The sequence below is a fragment of the Crocodylus siamensis genome, chromosome 1 (genome assembly GCF_052110815.1).
Source record: "Crocodylus siamensis isolate JL-2025a chromosome 1, ASM5211081v1, whole genome shotgun sequence".
In the NCBI taxonomy this organism is placed as follows: Eukaryota; Metazoa; Chordata; order Crocodylia; family Crocodylidae; genus Crocodylus; species Crocodylus siamensis.
The window spans coordinates 95,493,816-95,510,402 of NC_143395.1; positions in this window are offsets into that span (position 1 = coordinate 95,493,816).

Here is a 16,587-nt window from a genome sequence, read left to right on the forward strand (position 1 = left end):
GGCACTTCTGGTTTGTCCGAGCCCCCATTGCCTGGAGCAAAGCAGCCTGTGCTGCCGAGCCCCCACAGGTTGGGGGCATAACAGGCTGTGTGGCCTTTGCGGGGCCACCTCTCTGTCCCATGAGGCCTGCAGGAGCAGCGGCAATGCTGTGGGTGGGGTGGTGATGCCAAAGGTGGGGGGAAGGTACCCCAGATGTGGCAGGAGAAGTGGCAGCCTGGGCCACTCAATTAACCGGCATATTTTGTTAGCCAGCATCCCCCATTCCCGGGGGATGCCGGATAACAGAGCTTTTACTGTATTTTGTTTTTGATAGCTTATATTTCCCTTCTAAACTGCATTGTTCTTTTCAGCAGTGTGGCCTTCTTCCTCAGTTGTGGGACTGTGACTTTTTGAGCATCTATTAAAATGTTCTTAAACAGTTCCTAAATATCACTCATATATTTTTGTTTAAAACCTCTCTTGCAATCAATATGACTCATTTCAGATTTGTAAAAGGGTCTTTTAAGGCACCAGGTATATATATTATTGCTTTAGACTTTATCATGGTAGTACATAACAAATGCAAGCAAGTGATACTTACTTGTACCTAAGCTATTACTGTAATCCTGTGATTATTTCCTCTTTACCTGTTGAGGTGAGGTCTAATATAGGTGTCTCTAGTGCTGGAGGGAACACTTTTTAGTTAGAAAATTTTATTTTTTTAATATTTAAAAATGTTGATATTTTAATATTTAGAAATTCATTTCCTTTTGTGTCAAAGCTTTCCGTACCCAATCCTATCTAATCCTTGGCAGAGGTGCCTAGAGTGACCTCATTTGGAAACAGGAAGGAAACAGCCTAATGACTTTCAAAGGACAATCCATTTCTGCATGCTGTTTGCCTGCATCCTGAGTTGCTCTTGATCAGGAAAGTATTTTATTATCAGCATATAATATAATTATACATCACTCGAATTATTCCAAATACAGAGCAAAAACAAATTATTGAACACATCCACCTTTCCATCCTTAATGTTGACAGCAGGCAGGGAGGACATGCATCTTTCTACTCCCAAACCTCTCCCATTATAGCATTATGCCTTCATCAGGTAGTAGTCCTCCCTGCTTCAACTTATGAAGTGTAAAAGTGCTCATTTAGGATCCCATGCACCCAGCTAGCTTACTTAATAGCGAGTCCCAAAGCGTTGTGGTTCAGACACTTTCCCAAGAAGCAGGAAACTGAAGTTTTTGACCCCACCTCACCTCAGCCTACAGTGTTTTAATTCACATCTCCTACTTCAGGATAATAACGAAATTGTTGCATCCTCAGCTGACTACAGTTGAGGGCATCCTTCACTTTTCTGGTTGAAGCTGGGCCATTGGACAGTGAAGCAGTTCAGGGCTTAGAAGGAGAACAAGCAAGAGGCTGTGTGACTCTGGCTTAGTGAGGTCCCCACTCCCCATGATAGTTATCAAATGTCTGTATAATGTAAAATTCATAAACAGGTCAAAGATAAGAGGGAGATGGACTTTGTAGCCTAATGGTAGGGCCTTCAGTTCAGAGACAGGATCTCTAAGCTCTCAGTCTCTCTGTGTTCCAAAGTGTCCGTACTTGTCTTTACAGTTCAAAGATATTATCTTCCAGCACACCTATCATTCCATATGTCATATACAAGAAGTTATCTTCTGGCTTCAGTCAAGCAAAAAAACACCAAGGCTAAGTACAGACAGTAAAAAATACCATGGCTGAATTGACTCCATCTTCACAGGTTAGTCTAAGCTGCATAGATTGAACTGAAAAACAAGTGAACAAACATTCACTTTTGATTTTGGAAATGCAGCCACATGCCTGCAGTGGCCCAGGTCAGAAGCCAGAGGGTGCTAGAGCACACCTTCCTTCTCAGCTGGAGCAGACAGCTTGGGCCAAAGCTAGCCCAGCCACCCTGTGAGGGGAGGTTTGCAGAGGAGGTGCAAAGCATCCTGGGCTACTGGGGGACTGAGAGTTAACTTGTATCTGGATGGGGATCTGGAACAGAAGTTCAATAAATCAATTTAAACTAAAATGGTTAAGTCTGATACTACATCCCTCCAGGTTTATCCTAAACCGGTTTCAGCCATTTTGAAAGCAGTTTGTGTGCATTGAACTTTGTTGTGTTACAGATTTGAACCACTTTCTGATCACTTCTATCAATTTATGTGCAATTTCTGTCCCAAACCCAAGTGTAGACCACAACTGTTGTTTCATTGTTGGCCATTCCAGTAACCCTCTCCTGTTCTCTCTCCAAATACATCATTGCTACCTTGACAACTGGCTTATATGAAAGACTTCCCTGCTTATTTCCTTTCCCTTGCTACTGGAAAGGGATTTGACTATTCAAACCCTTGGGTTACCAAGACTGACCCAAGATCCAAGGGTCCTAGTTTTAGGGTCAACATGAAGACACAAACAAACCTGTCTCACTTGACAGTGCCCAGCCGCTCCCAAGACAATAGACACTCTGATACAGCAGTAGGCAAATGCAGCCCATGGGCCAGATGCGGCCCACCAGGCCATTCTATCTGGCCTGCGGGGCTCCTAAAAAAAATTTAGAACAGTAATATTTATCTGCTCCTGGCTGCCTGTCATGCGCCCCTTAATAGCTTGCCAAAACTCAGTAAGTGGCCCTCTGCCCAAAATAATTACATACTCCTGGCTACCTCAACAAGCTTGCACTCTAAATAGGCAAAAGAGAAACTTGCTCAAGCTCACAGAGCATGCCAGTGGCTGAGCCAGGACTTAAAAGCCAGCTTTCCTGATTCGCACCCCAGTGTCCACCCCACTGTCCTACCCTGCCTTGCAAGGGTCATGTTATGCATGAAGAGTTAAGTACTGCAGCAGCAGTAAGCAGCAGAGTAAATTTACCAACTTCTTATTAACACAAAAGCCTGATCCAGCATGGAGTTCTGTGCAAGGGGAATCCCTGAGTACATAGATTGTAAAGGAGTACATTGATTTTAATGGGTATGACAGCCAACCTGTATGGACTTAATTTGCAGAATCAGTCTCTTGATCCAAGATTCCTTTATTTGGGGATTTGATTCACTCATTATTTTCTTTATTATTCACATAGAGAGGGATCATAGATAAGCTAAAGGGTTCAGGATCTCTGTTCTAAACAACATGAAGTTCCAAGCAGTACCACTCTTTTGAAACAACTTTCTTTCAGTTTTAAGCAGTGGCTACAAGTGGGACAGATCAAACTGGCTGCTGGTTTTGCTATTCAGACTTTTTGATGATGTACTAGATCAAGTTTGAAAAACTCAAGTTCACTGATGACCAGAGGGGTTTTTTTTGAGTAGTAAAAGACAAGCATCCCAAGTCATTATGCTGCCTAGTGCTCACTGAGCAAAACTGTGGACAGTTAAGTACTGGGAAGAGCTGCATCATATCAAAAACATCCATAAGAAAGCAGACAGTTTGATTTCAGTTTCTCACAGAATAATTAAATATTTAATCTGTATTTCTGGAAAAAAGTTGTTCAAGGATGTGATCTAAGAATAAACATCCTTGTATAAGGAACCATTGACTGACAAGCTCCTGAGTTAAAGGTTGGAGTATTAGAGCAAGTTTCTGATATTTAGATGTTTAATTCCTTATATTCCACAGTCAGAGAACTACTGAATAATTGATTATCTTGGTTTTCCTGACCTTTAATAGAACAGAATATATTTTTTATGATCATGCAGTTTAAGGAATACTTTAGGGATAATTTCACAAGACAGGCATTTAAAATGGAGATTGGAACTTCAGTATGAGTAATAACTTCATCAAAATGGTGAAGAGTAGAATAAACAGTAGGCATTTGCCATTTTGGCCCATAGAACTCCCACTAGATATCATACATTACTTGATCAACTGCTTCTCTGCACAGGACAAGTCTTGGTCCCACTGGTGTCTCAATGATGTGTATAAGAGTTTTAAATTGTTTTAAATGAGAAAACACTCTGGCTCAAAAGACCATAGGCTATCCTGAGAAGTTCCAGGGGACAGAAAAAATGGGGCTTTTCCCATTTCAGCCTATGGAAGTAGCAATTTAAGATTTTTCCTTAGAACTAGGAAGGAGAGTTGGTCTCTGCTGACCTATTCGCTATATCCCCAGGAGGGTACAGTCCACCATCAAGGAAGTATGGTTGGCTTCTCAGCTGGTCTCTAATATATCAGTCTGACCAAAACCATATGTCCCAAAGAATAACTAAATTCATAGCCAAAATTGTTTTGTCTTCCCTGAAATGAGGGCAGAGTCTCACCTTGAGGATTCGTGTTCTAAACCAGGACTGCACAAAAACTAGCTCATATTATAGAAAAAAAAATGTTTCTTTAGCAAACAATGTGAAGCACATTTGGTAAGCAACTTAAAAAAGAGAAGAAGACAAGCAAACATTTAAGTCACAGCATTAGCACATTTTAAGAGGGCTAATATTTGCATTGAAGCCATAGAAGTCCCATTGGTGAAACATTCATTCCCAGGTATATTGTTTTACTGAAATTTGGTTCTCACCAAATTTTGTTTTCATACTGAAAAACTACAACTATAGAAAACAATACAACACATCAGTAAAATACTAAACTAAACTAGTTATAACCCCAGGAACAATATTAGCTACATATTAAAATAAGCCTTACTATTTTGTGATTGTCTTGTCTTCTGTTCCCTGGCTGCGACATATTGCTTGAACAATGATAAAGCGTCTGATCATCAGTTTATATCTTTTTTGCTTTCAGCATCATTCACTGTATTTCTTTCTTCATTCTCCCTAAAGTTGTCTCTTCTTCTCTGTTCTCTCCTTTGCATTAGATCTGTTTACTGTTCTCTGTGATGCTGCTAATGCCCCTCCTATTCTCTACGTGCATTAAACCTTTCAGGAGAAATCTTACTGGCAACAAATCTGCGTCTGAGCACAGCCACCTAAATAGGCGTTGCAATCTATTCTTACAGATGGAATCAAAGATGTTACAAACAGAAGAACGTCACCGGGTGAAATCAGGCCAAGTAATAGCAGGAAATTTGGAGTTCTTATGATTTAAGAGAAAACAGAGTCATTTTGTTGTTCTTGCCAGGTTTTTTGCTTGTGGAAATAAACAAAGGTCAACACGGCAAAGAATAAACACACAAATACAAGACTTGGATGAACAAGGCAATCATTCATTCATTTTTATTCTTTTGCATGTTAAAGGTAAGGAGATGCAGACTATGGTAGCTTCTGCTGGTACAGAATGTCTAAGCAGAGAGGAGAGTCAGGAGTGCAAGTCGTGTAAACTATGGTTTCTCTGAAACCTCAATGCCAGCTGTACAGCTCTTAGAAAGGGCAACTCTGCCCAAGACTCCCACAGGATGAACTGGTTGAATGCATCTTCTACACAGCTTCTGCTGATGGTCTTCCCTTAACACTAGCAGTATAATTTACATCCTCCATTTCCTAACAGAACCCCTGGGCAGAGCACAACAGTGCAACTGGAACACCTGCAAAGTGCCACATTCAACTTCATCCTAAGGCTTGTCAACATAGAGGTGGGTGCTTTCCTACTCCAACAGAGGTGGATTTAACCCACTCCGTCAATTTAGTATAGGCTCACTCCCAGGCCCTAACTACTAGGCCACAGAGGTTACACACCAAAAATGGAGCGTACTCTCTCAACCCTCCACATCTCGATTAATCTTGAATACTTGTCTGCATAATGGCACAAGTACAGCAAGAGCAGAGGAAAAGTTCTCTTTGTCTCTAGCCTTGTTCTAGGCATCATATCCTGAAACTGCTGACCTTAGTGTGCTTTCTGTTTTGGATCTCATTGTGAAACATCCAGTTATTCCCATGGACTCTATATGGAAGCTAGATGCCTCAGATAACATTTCACTCCTAACATTTCACAGAAATTAGACTGTGTAGTGCCTATCTTCAAGTAGACTTTTATTGCATTTTCAAAAGTGGTTAGCGGGGTCTAACTCATAGTTTCATAGTTTCTAGGGTCAGAAGGGACCTGAGCAGATCATCGAGTTTGACCCCCTGCCATGGCAGGAAAGAGTACTGGGGTCAAACGACTCTAGCAAGGTGTACATCTAGCCTCCTCTTAAAGACCCCCAGGGTAGGAGCCAGCACCGCTTCTCTTGGAAGCTGGTTCCAGATCCTAGCTGCCCTAACAGTGAAGTAGCGCCTCCTGATATCTACCCTAAATTTACTCTCAGCTTGTGACTGTTATTCCTAGTCACTCCTGGTAGTACTCAGGGAAACAGGGACTCCCCCAATGCCTGCTGGTCCTCTCTGATTAGTTTGTAATAGGCCACTAGATCCCCCCTCAGCCTTCTCTTGTGGAGGCTGAACAGGTTCAGGTCCTGTAGCCTCTCCTCGTAGGGCCTGCCCTGCTGCCCCCTGATCATGCGAGTGGGCCTCTTCTGGACCCTCTCCATGTTGTCTACATCCTTCTTGAAGTGCAGTGCCCAGAACTGGACACAGTACTCCAGCTGCGACCTGACCAATGTTGCATAGAGGGGAAGTATCACCTCCTTTGACCTGCTTGAGATGCATCTGTGGATGCATGACAAGGTGCAGTTGGCCTTCCTGACTGCATCTCCACACTGCCGGCCAATGTTCATCTTGGCATCAATGATAACTCCAAGATCCTTTTCTGCCTCTCTACTGATGAGAAGGGAGTTCCCCAGCCTGTAGGTATGGTGCTGATTGTTCCTCCCCAGGTGCAGCACCTTGCACTTTTCAGTGTTGAAACCCATCCTATTCTCATCCGCCCACCCCTGTAACCTGTCTAGGTCCGATTGCAGCCTATTCCTCCTTTGTAGCGTGTCCACATCCCTCCACATCTTAGTGTCATCAGCAAATTTGAACAGGGTGCTATTTACCCCCTTGTCCAAGTCACTGACGAAGACGTTAAACAGTGTGAGCCCAAGGACCGAGCCCTGCGGAACCCACGTTCTTCCAGGTCAAAAATGACCTGTCCACCACCACTCTCTGGGTGCAGCCCTCCAGCCAATTGGCAACCCATTTGATTGTGTGGGTGTCGACACCACAGTCCCCCAGTTTCTTAATGAGAACAGGGTGAGAGACAGTGTCAAAAGCCCTCCAGAAGTTCAGGAAGACTATATCCACTGCTACCCCTGCATCTAAGGATTTGGTGAGCTGGTCGTAGAAGGCCACCAGGTTGGTCTGACAGGACTTGCCGCTAATGAACCCATGTTGGTTGCCCCTAAGCGTAATCTCCCCTGCTGGCCCCTCGTGGACATGTGTCAGAATAATTCTCTCAAAAAGCTTGCCCAGGATTGAGGTAAGACTAACTGGCCTATAGTTTCCTGGGTCCTCCTTCCTCCCTTTTTTGAAGATGGGAACCATACTGGCCCTCTTCCAGTCTTCTGGCACCACACCAGAGCACCACGAGTGCTAGTAAAGCTGTGCCAGGGGTCCTGCAATGACCTCAGCCAATTCCCTCAGTACTCGAGGGTGGAGATCATCCAGACCAGCTGATACATCCAGTCCCTTGAGAAGTTCCCTAACTAGTTTCTCACTAAACCTTGGCCTAGGTGCACCTCCCCTGTGGTGTATGGGGGGGCCAGAGAGGGGGTGGCTGTTCTAGTCCCTGCTCAGGAAAATGGAGGCAAAGAAATCATTAAATATGTTAGCTTTGTTGTCTAGTATGACGACCAAATTTCCTAGCTTGTCTTGCAGGGGCCCCATGTTACCCAGAACCTTCTTTTTGCCCTCTATGTATTTAAAAAAGGACTTCTTGTTGTCCTTGATCTGGGAAGCAATCCCAGTTCCATCTCTGCCTTGGCCTTCCTGACTGCCCCCCTGCATCCCCGAGCAACCGCAGTATAGTCCTCCCTGGTGATGGCCCCTCCCTTCCATTGGGTGTGCGCCTCCCTTTTAGCTAGGAGACATTCCTGGATGCTTTTGGTGAGCCATGGAGGCTTTTGTGCCCTCCTGCCCCCTTTGATCCATGTTGGGATTACCTCCCTTTGGGCTTGGAGGATCATCTCCTTAAGAAGCAACCACTCTTCTTGGACACCTGGCTCCACTCCCCCCTGGGACCTCAGTGCTTCTCCGACTATTCTCCTTAGCTCATTGAAGTCTGCCCTCCTGAAATCTAGGGCTGCTGCCTTGCTGTAGGCCTTTGCCACCTTGCTCTGGATGGTGAATTCCAGCAGGCGATGATCACTGTCGCCCAGGTGGTTGAGCACCTGCAGCCCACTCACCAGGTCATTGCCGGTGTCCAGCACCAGGTCCAACAAGGCGTCTCTCCTGGTGGGGCTGTGCACCTCCTGGGTTAGATGGGGGACCTGCATTCTGGCTAGGAACCTACGTGAGCAGGCAGACCTGGCTGACTGCTCTTCCCAGCAGATGTCTGGAAAGTTCAAGTCACCTATGATGACCACATCCTTTGACCTAACTACCTCTGTGACCTGACCTAAGAATTCCTGGTCTAGCTCCTTCCCCTTGGTTGGGTGGTCTATAGTAGACCCCCACCGTTAAATCTCTTTCCCCTTGACTGCCCTGTATTCTAACCCAGAGCACTTCAGTGTGCCCCTCTGATTCTTTGCTAATTGATGAGGATGTGTATTCCTTCTTAATGTAGAGTGCCACGGCACCACCTTTCCTCCCTGTCCTATCACTACTGTACAGCCTATAGCCCTTGATATTCACCGCCCAGTCATGCACTGGGTCCCACCACGTTTCAGTGCGCCCCACTATGTCCGCGTTGGTGTCAGCTAGCAGGAGGGTAAGTTCCTCCTGTTTGTTTCCCATACTACGAGCATTTGTGTAGAGGCATTTGAGGCCTCCTGAGGATGTGTGCACTGCCCCCTACTCTCAGCATTACCCTGGCCCATGTTGCTTACTCCTTTTGTGGGAGAAAAAATACTTTTTTTAATTAAAAAAAGGTTATTTCACATATCTTTTTATTTGATGTAGGTTTAACCCTGTTTAATTCCTGCATACCGCTATAGGAATTTTAGAAGTATCAGAGTAGAGAACATCTACTCTTTCCATGCACTATTTGTCATGGTTCTTTCTCCAGCTCAGGCTACACAAAACCATACAGCATGAATGTATTTGGTTCATCTGACAGGCTTGAGCAAGGAAAGCCCCGATAGCTAGGAATACTTAAGCCAATTTTTAAGTTTGAGTATGACTGAATTTAGTGGGTCTACTCATGTCCTTAAAATAAAGGATAGGCTTGTATGCTTTACTAGATTGAAGTTTCATATTTTAAAGAAAAACATTCAATTTTATTTAAACTCGGCAAAGTTAACAATGTGTTAAAAGAACCACATCCATTTTATGCATTTCAAGTTTCCTCTTGTCCCCTCATCTTTTATGCAGACTGTTGGTTGATTACAATGGATAGACAGCATTAAGCAAAAACAACATCTAAAATGTTTAGCCGCAAAGCAGATTCTGGATAGCAAGTTCCTTATCTGGATGGCAATATTCTGAATTATTTTTAGGACCTATGGACAAGGAACGATACTACTACTAAGGACGTGTATACAAAATGCCAATATTCAAACTCATATATTTGATTAGTTTACTTAGTTAATTGTTTAGTTATTTAGAGCATGGTGTTACTAACACCTAGGTTATTCAATCCCTGATTGGACTAGAGGTGATCCAGCCTTACTTCTCTATGGAAAATCTGTGATCTCTGTATCTGCTGCAAAACCTGCATTTAATATATTGTACACATTTGATACTATAGACACACACACTTTAGCATCTTGTAAGTCTGTTATAGTACTATACCTAAATGTTCAGAATGTTGAACTATAGTGTAAAATTGGAATGACAATAATCTCTGTGTGCACATAGACACAACAATAAATAGGAGAGCAACAATTACTAGGGCATTGCACTCCACTGCTGGGAAGATCCTCACCCACATTCTCCCATTCTCCTCAATTCTCATTCTCTGTAACAAGTGCTTATCCTGGGGGCAGTCACGACACCCCCGGGGAGCCACTCAGCACTTGTCACCCTGTCTGTCCTTGGGCACTCCCTTTCTCACTTGCCACACCTTGGTATTATCATCTTTTATAAAAGGAAGGCTGCCCAAGCCCAAGACTGATCATATTCTTATGACCACAGCTGTTCATGGTCATTGCCTTAAGAACTCATTGCATACCTGGACATATCAGAAACACGTGAATGCCTTGTAATGTTATCATTGGCAATGTCTTCAGAAAATCCTTCATATCAGTTGGAAGGACAGAATAACAAATGCCAGCATTCTGGCTCAAGCAGACACTACCAGCATCAAATCCATTTATGCAACACCAGCTACATTGGATAGGACAAATCATAAAGAACCCCAACAGCCAGCTCCTGAAACAGCTCCTATACTCCCCACTTGCCAATGGTCACCAGTCTAAAGGTGAAAAAAGAGAGATTAAAGCACACTTTGAAGGCCAGTCTAAAGAAATCCAATATCAATATCTATATCTGTGAGACTCAAGAACTGAATCATTCCCCAAGGGTGCCATGTACATCAAGGCATTGATCATGTTGAACAAATTGCTTCACTCTGGAGGCCAACAGATGAGAAACAAAGAGAAAGACTTGTGACCTAACATCACCCAGATCTACTCTTTCCTCCTAGAACTGTTTGCCATGTCTACAGTCAAACATGCAGACCTCAGGCTGGCCTCTTAAGTCATCTCTGGACTCATTGATGACTTCCCCATTTACCAGAAGACTGTCATTCTTGTATCGAGGGACTGCAGCTGCTGACAACGATAGAAAAGAGGAACCACAAAAACAAAGGATATACAGGCCCTTTACCACTACAGGCATAGTGGTTTTGGGTTGACTCGACCGATCTTGATGCTGCGTTTGGAGACATGAAGCAGCACGTGGATGATTACTAAGGTCCGATCCTGCCAGTGTTTTTTGGCACTCATACCAAATCTGCTATTAGATTTTAGCTCATCACTGGATTCCATCTTAAAATAGCATTACACCTAATTTTTTCTGAAAGCATTTTGTTTTTATCCTGAGGGAGAAATATATTTGTGATTTATTGAGGGTAGGAAAAATTAATCTATTTACAGAAGAAACAGGTGAAAGTAATGATAGAAGTAATCAAAACATGGAAATAAACATTTACCTGTAAGCAGAAAGTATAGAACTAGACTATGCAAAAGAGAAGTCAGCTTACCAGCTTGTATATGGCACAAAATCATTGCCTGGTGCTGGAGAGCATATGATGCTTACTGCCATCACCAAAAGCATGTATGATTGGTTTGTGGTTTTTCATCACAATTGCCTTTTAGAACTAATGTAAATAGAAACACTGCAAATGTTTTTCCTGGGCGTCATTTGTCAGTTGCCCCATCTGGTTTAGCAGGGGTCCAACGTTGCCCTTGCTTTTCCTCCGGCTCCCTACATAGCTGAAAAAGGACTTTTTGTTGTCCTTGATGCTTGAAGCTAGTTGGAGTTCAGTTACAGCCTTGGCTTTCCTGGTTTGCTCCCTGCAGGACCGGACCAGCGCAGAATAATTCTCCTTGGAGGTGAATCCCGTCCTCCATCCCTGCCCCAGCCCTGGCACAATCTGTAGGCAAGGCAAGATCCCCCAAGGGCACACTTGCCTGCCTGTACACTAATGGCAGGAGCCTGGGCAACAAGCAGGAGGAGCTCATCCTCCTGCTCAGTGCAAGGAATTATGATGTCATTGGGATAACGGAGACCTGGTGGGACTCCACCCATGACTGGACCATGGGTATAAAGGGCTATACCCTGTACAGGAGGGATCATGTTGACAAAAGGGGCGGGGGTGTAGCTCTCTATGTGAAGGAAAGCTACATGTCCCTGCAAGCTGATGTTGGCGACCAGCATGGACAGCTAGAGACCCTCTGGGTAAAAATTCGTGGGGAATACGGCACAGGGGACACAATGGTGGGAGTCTACTACAGACCTCCCACTCAAAGTCCTGAGCTTGACCGGAAGTTCGCCCAGGAACTGACTGAGGCTGCTTGCTCCAGGACCTTGGTTGTCATGGGTGACTTCAATTACCCGGACATCTCGTGGGAAGATCACTCAGCAAAATCCGAGTGGTCGCAAAGCTTTCTCTCGTGCGTGGATGACCTCTACCTGACTCAAGAAGTCTATGGGCCAACAAGAGGCAAAGCGCTGCTCGACCTGGTACTGGCTACGGGGGACGACCTAATCAGCGACCTAGTGATTGATGGGAAGTTGGGTGACAGCAACCATGAGCTGATCACCTTCACCATCCGCTGTAAAGCTGGCAAGTCAGTCAGCAACACAGAAGTCCTTGACTTCAGAAAAGCCGACTTTGACAAGCTCAAGAGGCTTGTCGGTCAGGCCCTTAGGGACCATGACCCCAGGGAGATGGGAGTTCAAGAAGAGTGGTTGCTTCTCAAGGAAGCAATCATCAATGCACAAGCTAAATCTATTCCAACACAGAGGAAAGGCAGCAAGAAGGCACAGCAGCCCTCCTGGCTCTCCAGGGACCTAGCGGACCTCCTGCAGCTAAAAAGGAAAGCCTACAAAGGATGGAGGACAGGATTCACCTCCAAGTAAAATTATTCTGCGGTGGTCCAGTCCTGCAGGGAGCAAACCAGGAAAGCCAAGGCTGCAACTGAACTCCAACTAGCTTCAAGCATCAAGGACAACAAAAAGTCCTTTTTCAGATATGTAGGGAGCCGGAGGAAAAGCAAGGGCAACGTTGGACCCCTGCTAAACCAGATGGGGCAACTGACAACTGACGCCCAGGAAAAAGCTAACCTATTAAATAGGTACTTTGTGTCAGTCTTTCATCAGTCCCATGGGACGCCCATGCCTGCTATGGGACAGGGAGATCTGGGTGATGGGGATCCCCTACCCTCCATAAATGCTGACCTCGTGAAGGAACACCTTGAAAAGCTGGATACCTTCAAGTCAGCCGGCCCTGACAATCTGCACCCCAGGGTACTCAAGGAGCTGGCGAGCGTCATAGCCCAGCCCCTGGCACGGATCTTTGAAAACTCTTGGTGCTCTGGTGTAGTGCCCGAAGACTGGAAGAAGGCCAATGTGGTGCCGAACTTCAAGAAAGGGAGGAGAGTGGATCCGGCTAACTACAGGCCCATTAGCCTGACTTCTATCCTGCGGAAGATCTTAGAAAAGTTTATTAAGGAGGCCATCCTTGATGGACTGGCCCAGGCTAACATCCTAAGGGATATCCAGCACGGGTTTGTTGTGGGTAGGTCTTGTTTGACCAATCTTATTTCCTTCTATGACCGGGTGACCTATCACCTGGACGAGGGAGAAGAGATTGATGTCATATATCTTGACTTCAAAAAAGCTTTTGATCTGGTATCCCACGATCACCTCTTGGCCAAACTGCCCAGTTGTGGCCTTGGCTCCACCACGATCCGCTGGCTGGGAAATTGGCTTCGTGGTCAGACCCAGAGGGTTGTAATTGATGGCAGTCACTCATCGTGGTGCCCTATGACAAGTGGGGTCCCTCAAGGCTCTGTCCTTGGACCCATACTGTTCAACATCTTCATTAACGATGTGGACATTGGAGTCAGGAGTGGACTGGCCAAGTTTGCCGATGACACCAAACTTTGGGGCAAAGCATCCACGCCAGAAGATAGGCGGGTGATCCAGGCTGACCTGGACAAGCTCAGCAAATGGGCAGACGAGAACCTCATGGTGTTTAACACCGAAAAATGCAAGGTTCTCCACCTTGGGAAGAAAAACCTGCAGCACCTTTATAGGCTCGGCAGTGCTACTTTGGTTAGCACTACAGAAGAAAGAGACTTGGGGGTCATCATTGACCACAAGATGAACATGAGCCTGCAATGCGATGCTGCGGCTAGTAAAGCGACCAAAACGCTGGCTTGCATCCATAGATGGTTCTCGAGGAAATCCCGGGACGTCATTCTCCCCTTGTACTTGGCCTTGGTGAGGCTGCAGCTGGAGTACTGCGTCCAGTTTTGGACTCCACAATTCAAAAAGGATGTGGAGAAGCTTGAGAGAGTCCAGAGGAGAGCCATGCGTATGATCAGAGGTCAGGAAAACAGATCTTACGATGACAGGCTGAGAGCCATGGGACTCTTTAGCCTGGAAAAGCGTAGGCTCAGGGGTGATCTGATGGCCACCTATAAGTTTATCAGGGGTGACCACCAGGATCTGGGGGAACGTTTGTTCACCAGAGCGCCCCAAGGGATGACTAGGTCGAATGGTCACAAACTCCTGCAAGACCGTTTCAAGCTGGACATAAGGAAGAATTTCTTTACTGTCCGAGCCCCCAAGGTCTGGAACAGCCTGCCAGCGGAGGTGGTTCAAGCACCTACATTGAACACCTTCAAGAGTAAATTGGATGCTTATCTTGCTGGGATCCTATAACCCCAGCTGACTTCCTGCCCTTTGGGTGGGGGGCTGGACTCGATGATCTCCCAAGGTCCCTTTCAGCCCTGATGTCTTTGAAATCTATGAAATGAGTACAAGGTCACCAAGTATATATCAGATAAATATCCATTCATACATAAACACTTTTCAGAAGATTATTTCTTTTTCAAAAGTAGAAGCGCATCCTACTTTTGCATGGAATTTTCCTCAGTTTTTCCTCTTATTATTTGCCACAAGATCAAACAAACACTTCCGTTACAAGACGACAAACCTCAAAAAGATTGATTTTCATTTTAAAAACTAATCTTAAAAATGATCCTCAGGATAGTTTAGGCTGAAATGAAATCAGGATACAACACTTAAGGCTCTCATGAATGAACATGATTGTAAATGTCTGGATATAAATTAAAGGACTAAGAACTTCAGTCTACATTGCTTATCCTGCAACTAGGCAAGAGAAAAAAAAGTAAATGTGAGTAATAATGCAAGAGTATCTCTAATTTGTTTGAAAATTATAATCAAATTTCAAAATATATTGAAAATCGATTATGCAATGGTCAATTCTGTTTATGAATGATCTCCAAAACACAGCAAGAGATAAAACAAGCAAAGTGGAAATGTCAATAGGCTAAGAAATAAAGAACTCAGGTGATGGCAATAGATAAATAGAGCCTTTCATATCCAGACAGCAAGGTTGTATCCAGCTCATGTTGTTAATGATCTGTCTGAAATAAGCTGGCAGTTCTTAGGAAAGAAGTGAATGAAAATTGCTTCTGTAATTGCTTCATTACTGTTGCTGACTCTGCAGAGAGGATGGTGTATACCTTGAATGTGGTTTCCCTAGACCAGGATTGAGCAATCTGGACCTGCAGTGAGTAAGTTGGCATAGACACAATATATTAACTACCACATAGCAGAATTGTGGTATCTAAGGTGGGAATCATGTGACACTTAGGCAATGAAGTCAGTCCAAAATTATGATCCTGAAAACCCTCCTCAACTGTTACCTAGGAAGCAGCTCAGTTTGCCACCTCAGTGCTTGCCAGTACACAGACTAATAAGACTGGATTCCTCACAAAATGCAGTACCTGCTAAGGTACCTTGCCTGGTGGGTAGCACACTCATCTGTGATGGTGAAGATTTACTTCCTTCTTTTGAATTTTACTTTTCATTTTATGTGATACAGTCACTGGACAAAATGGAGGAGCAAACCAGGGACCAGGAACTGCACTCCAGATCTCTCCACTCCTAGCTCAGTACCCTCACTGAGATAGATGCTCTTGTGCTGTCTTTCTGGCTTAATGGATTTTGAATTATTTTCTTTACAGTAGCAGAAGATACTACATATAAACATAATGAGACTATCTTATTTCCCAGCAAATAAAGCATTCTTCTGGGAGTTGGGAAAAATGGATTGGAGTTCTTTCAGATAAAAGAACCCATGCCCCCAGTCTCCCTGATGAGTGCTCTAACCACTAGACTTTTATACAAAAGGCACAGGCACCACTTTTCCATCCTAGTGAATCCTGTTCAGTTTTTTGAAAGAAAGATCATAGACACTTATCTTTAGAGGAGAATTGCAACCAGTGGATTCTACTGGGATGCAGGTACCACCCTACAACTCTGAAAAGTGGAATCTAAGGCTTGAGCTTGTCTTCAACTTTCCTGTTATTTAGCTAGGAGTCTCTTTGCCGATCCTTTCCTTTCTTGATGCTGCTACTGAGAAGATCATTCTAATTCCCCCCCCCCATCCTCAATGTAGGGAACATACTGGGTTTTGGATTCCAGTCCAGAAACCTGGTTCTGTGGTGTCTAAGCCCTTTATTGGATCTGGCTCTGTAAATCACTCCAGAATAAGATAATCCAGCAGCATTATTTACAGAAAAGCATGAAAAGACATTTCAAAAACCAACGTAAAACCTTGTAGTGCAAAGTCATTTTATTGATTGTACAAATTGCATTGTCCAACAGTCCTAGGCTTTCTATCGATAAGTCAGTGACGCATGCCTCTTCACTTTCACATCTAATGAATTTTTGAGTAAAAGAACAAAGGCTTGAGTAAGTCTGCCTTGCCTGAGACAGAAGACAAACAAAGAAAAAAGCACATGTACAACAAGAAATGAGCTGGAATCAACCAAAGGTTTTAAAGTGGATAGCTTAATGGAAAACAGTAATTTTCAAGAGCTCAATAGAGCTCTTGGAAAAACAATACAGAAGCCAG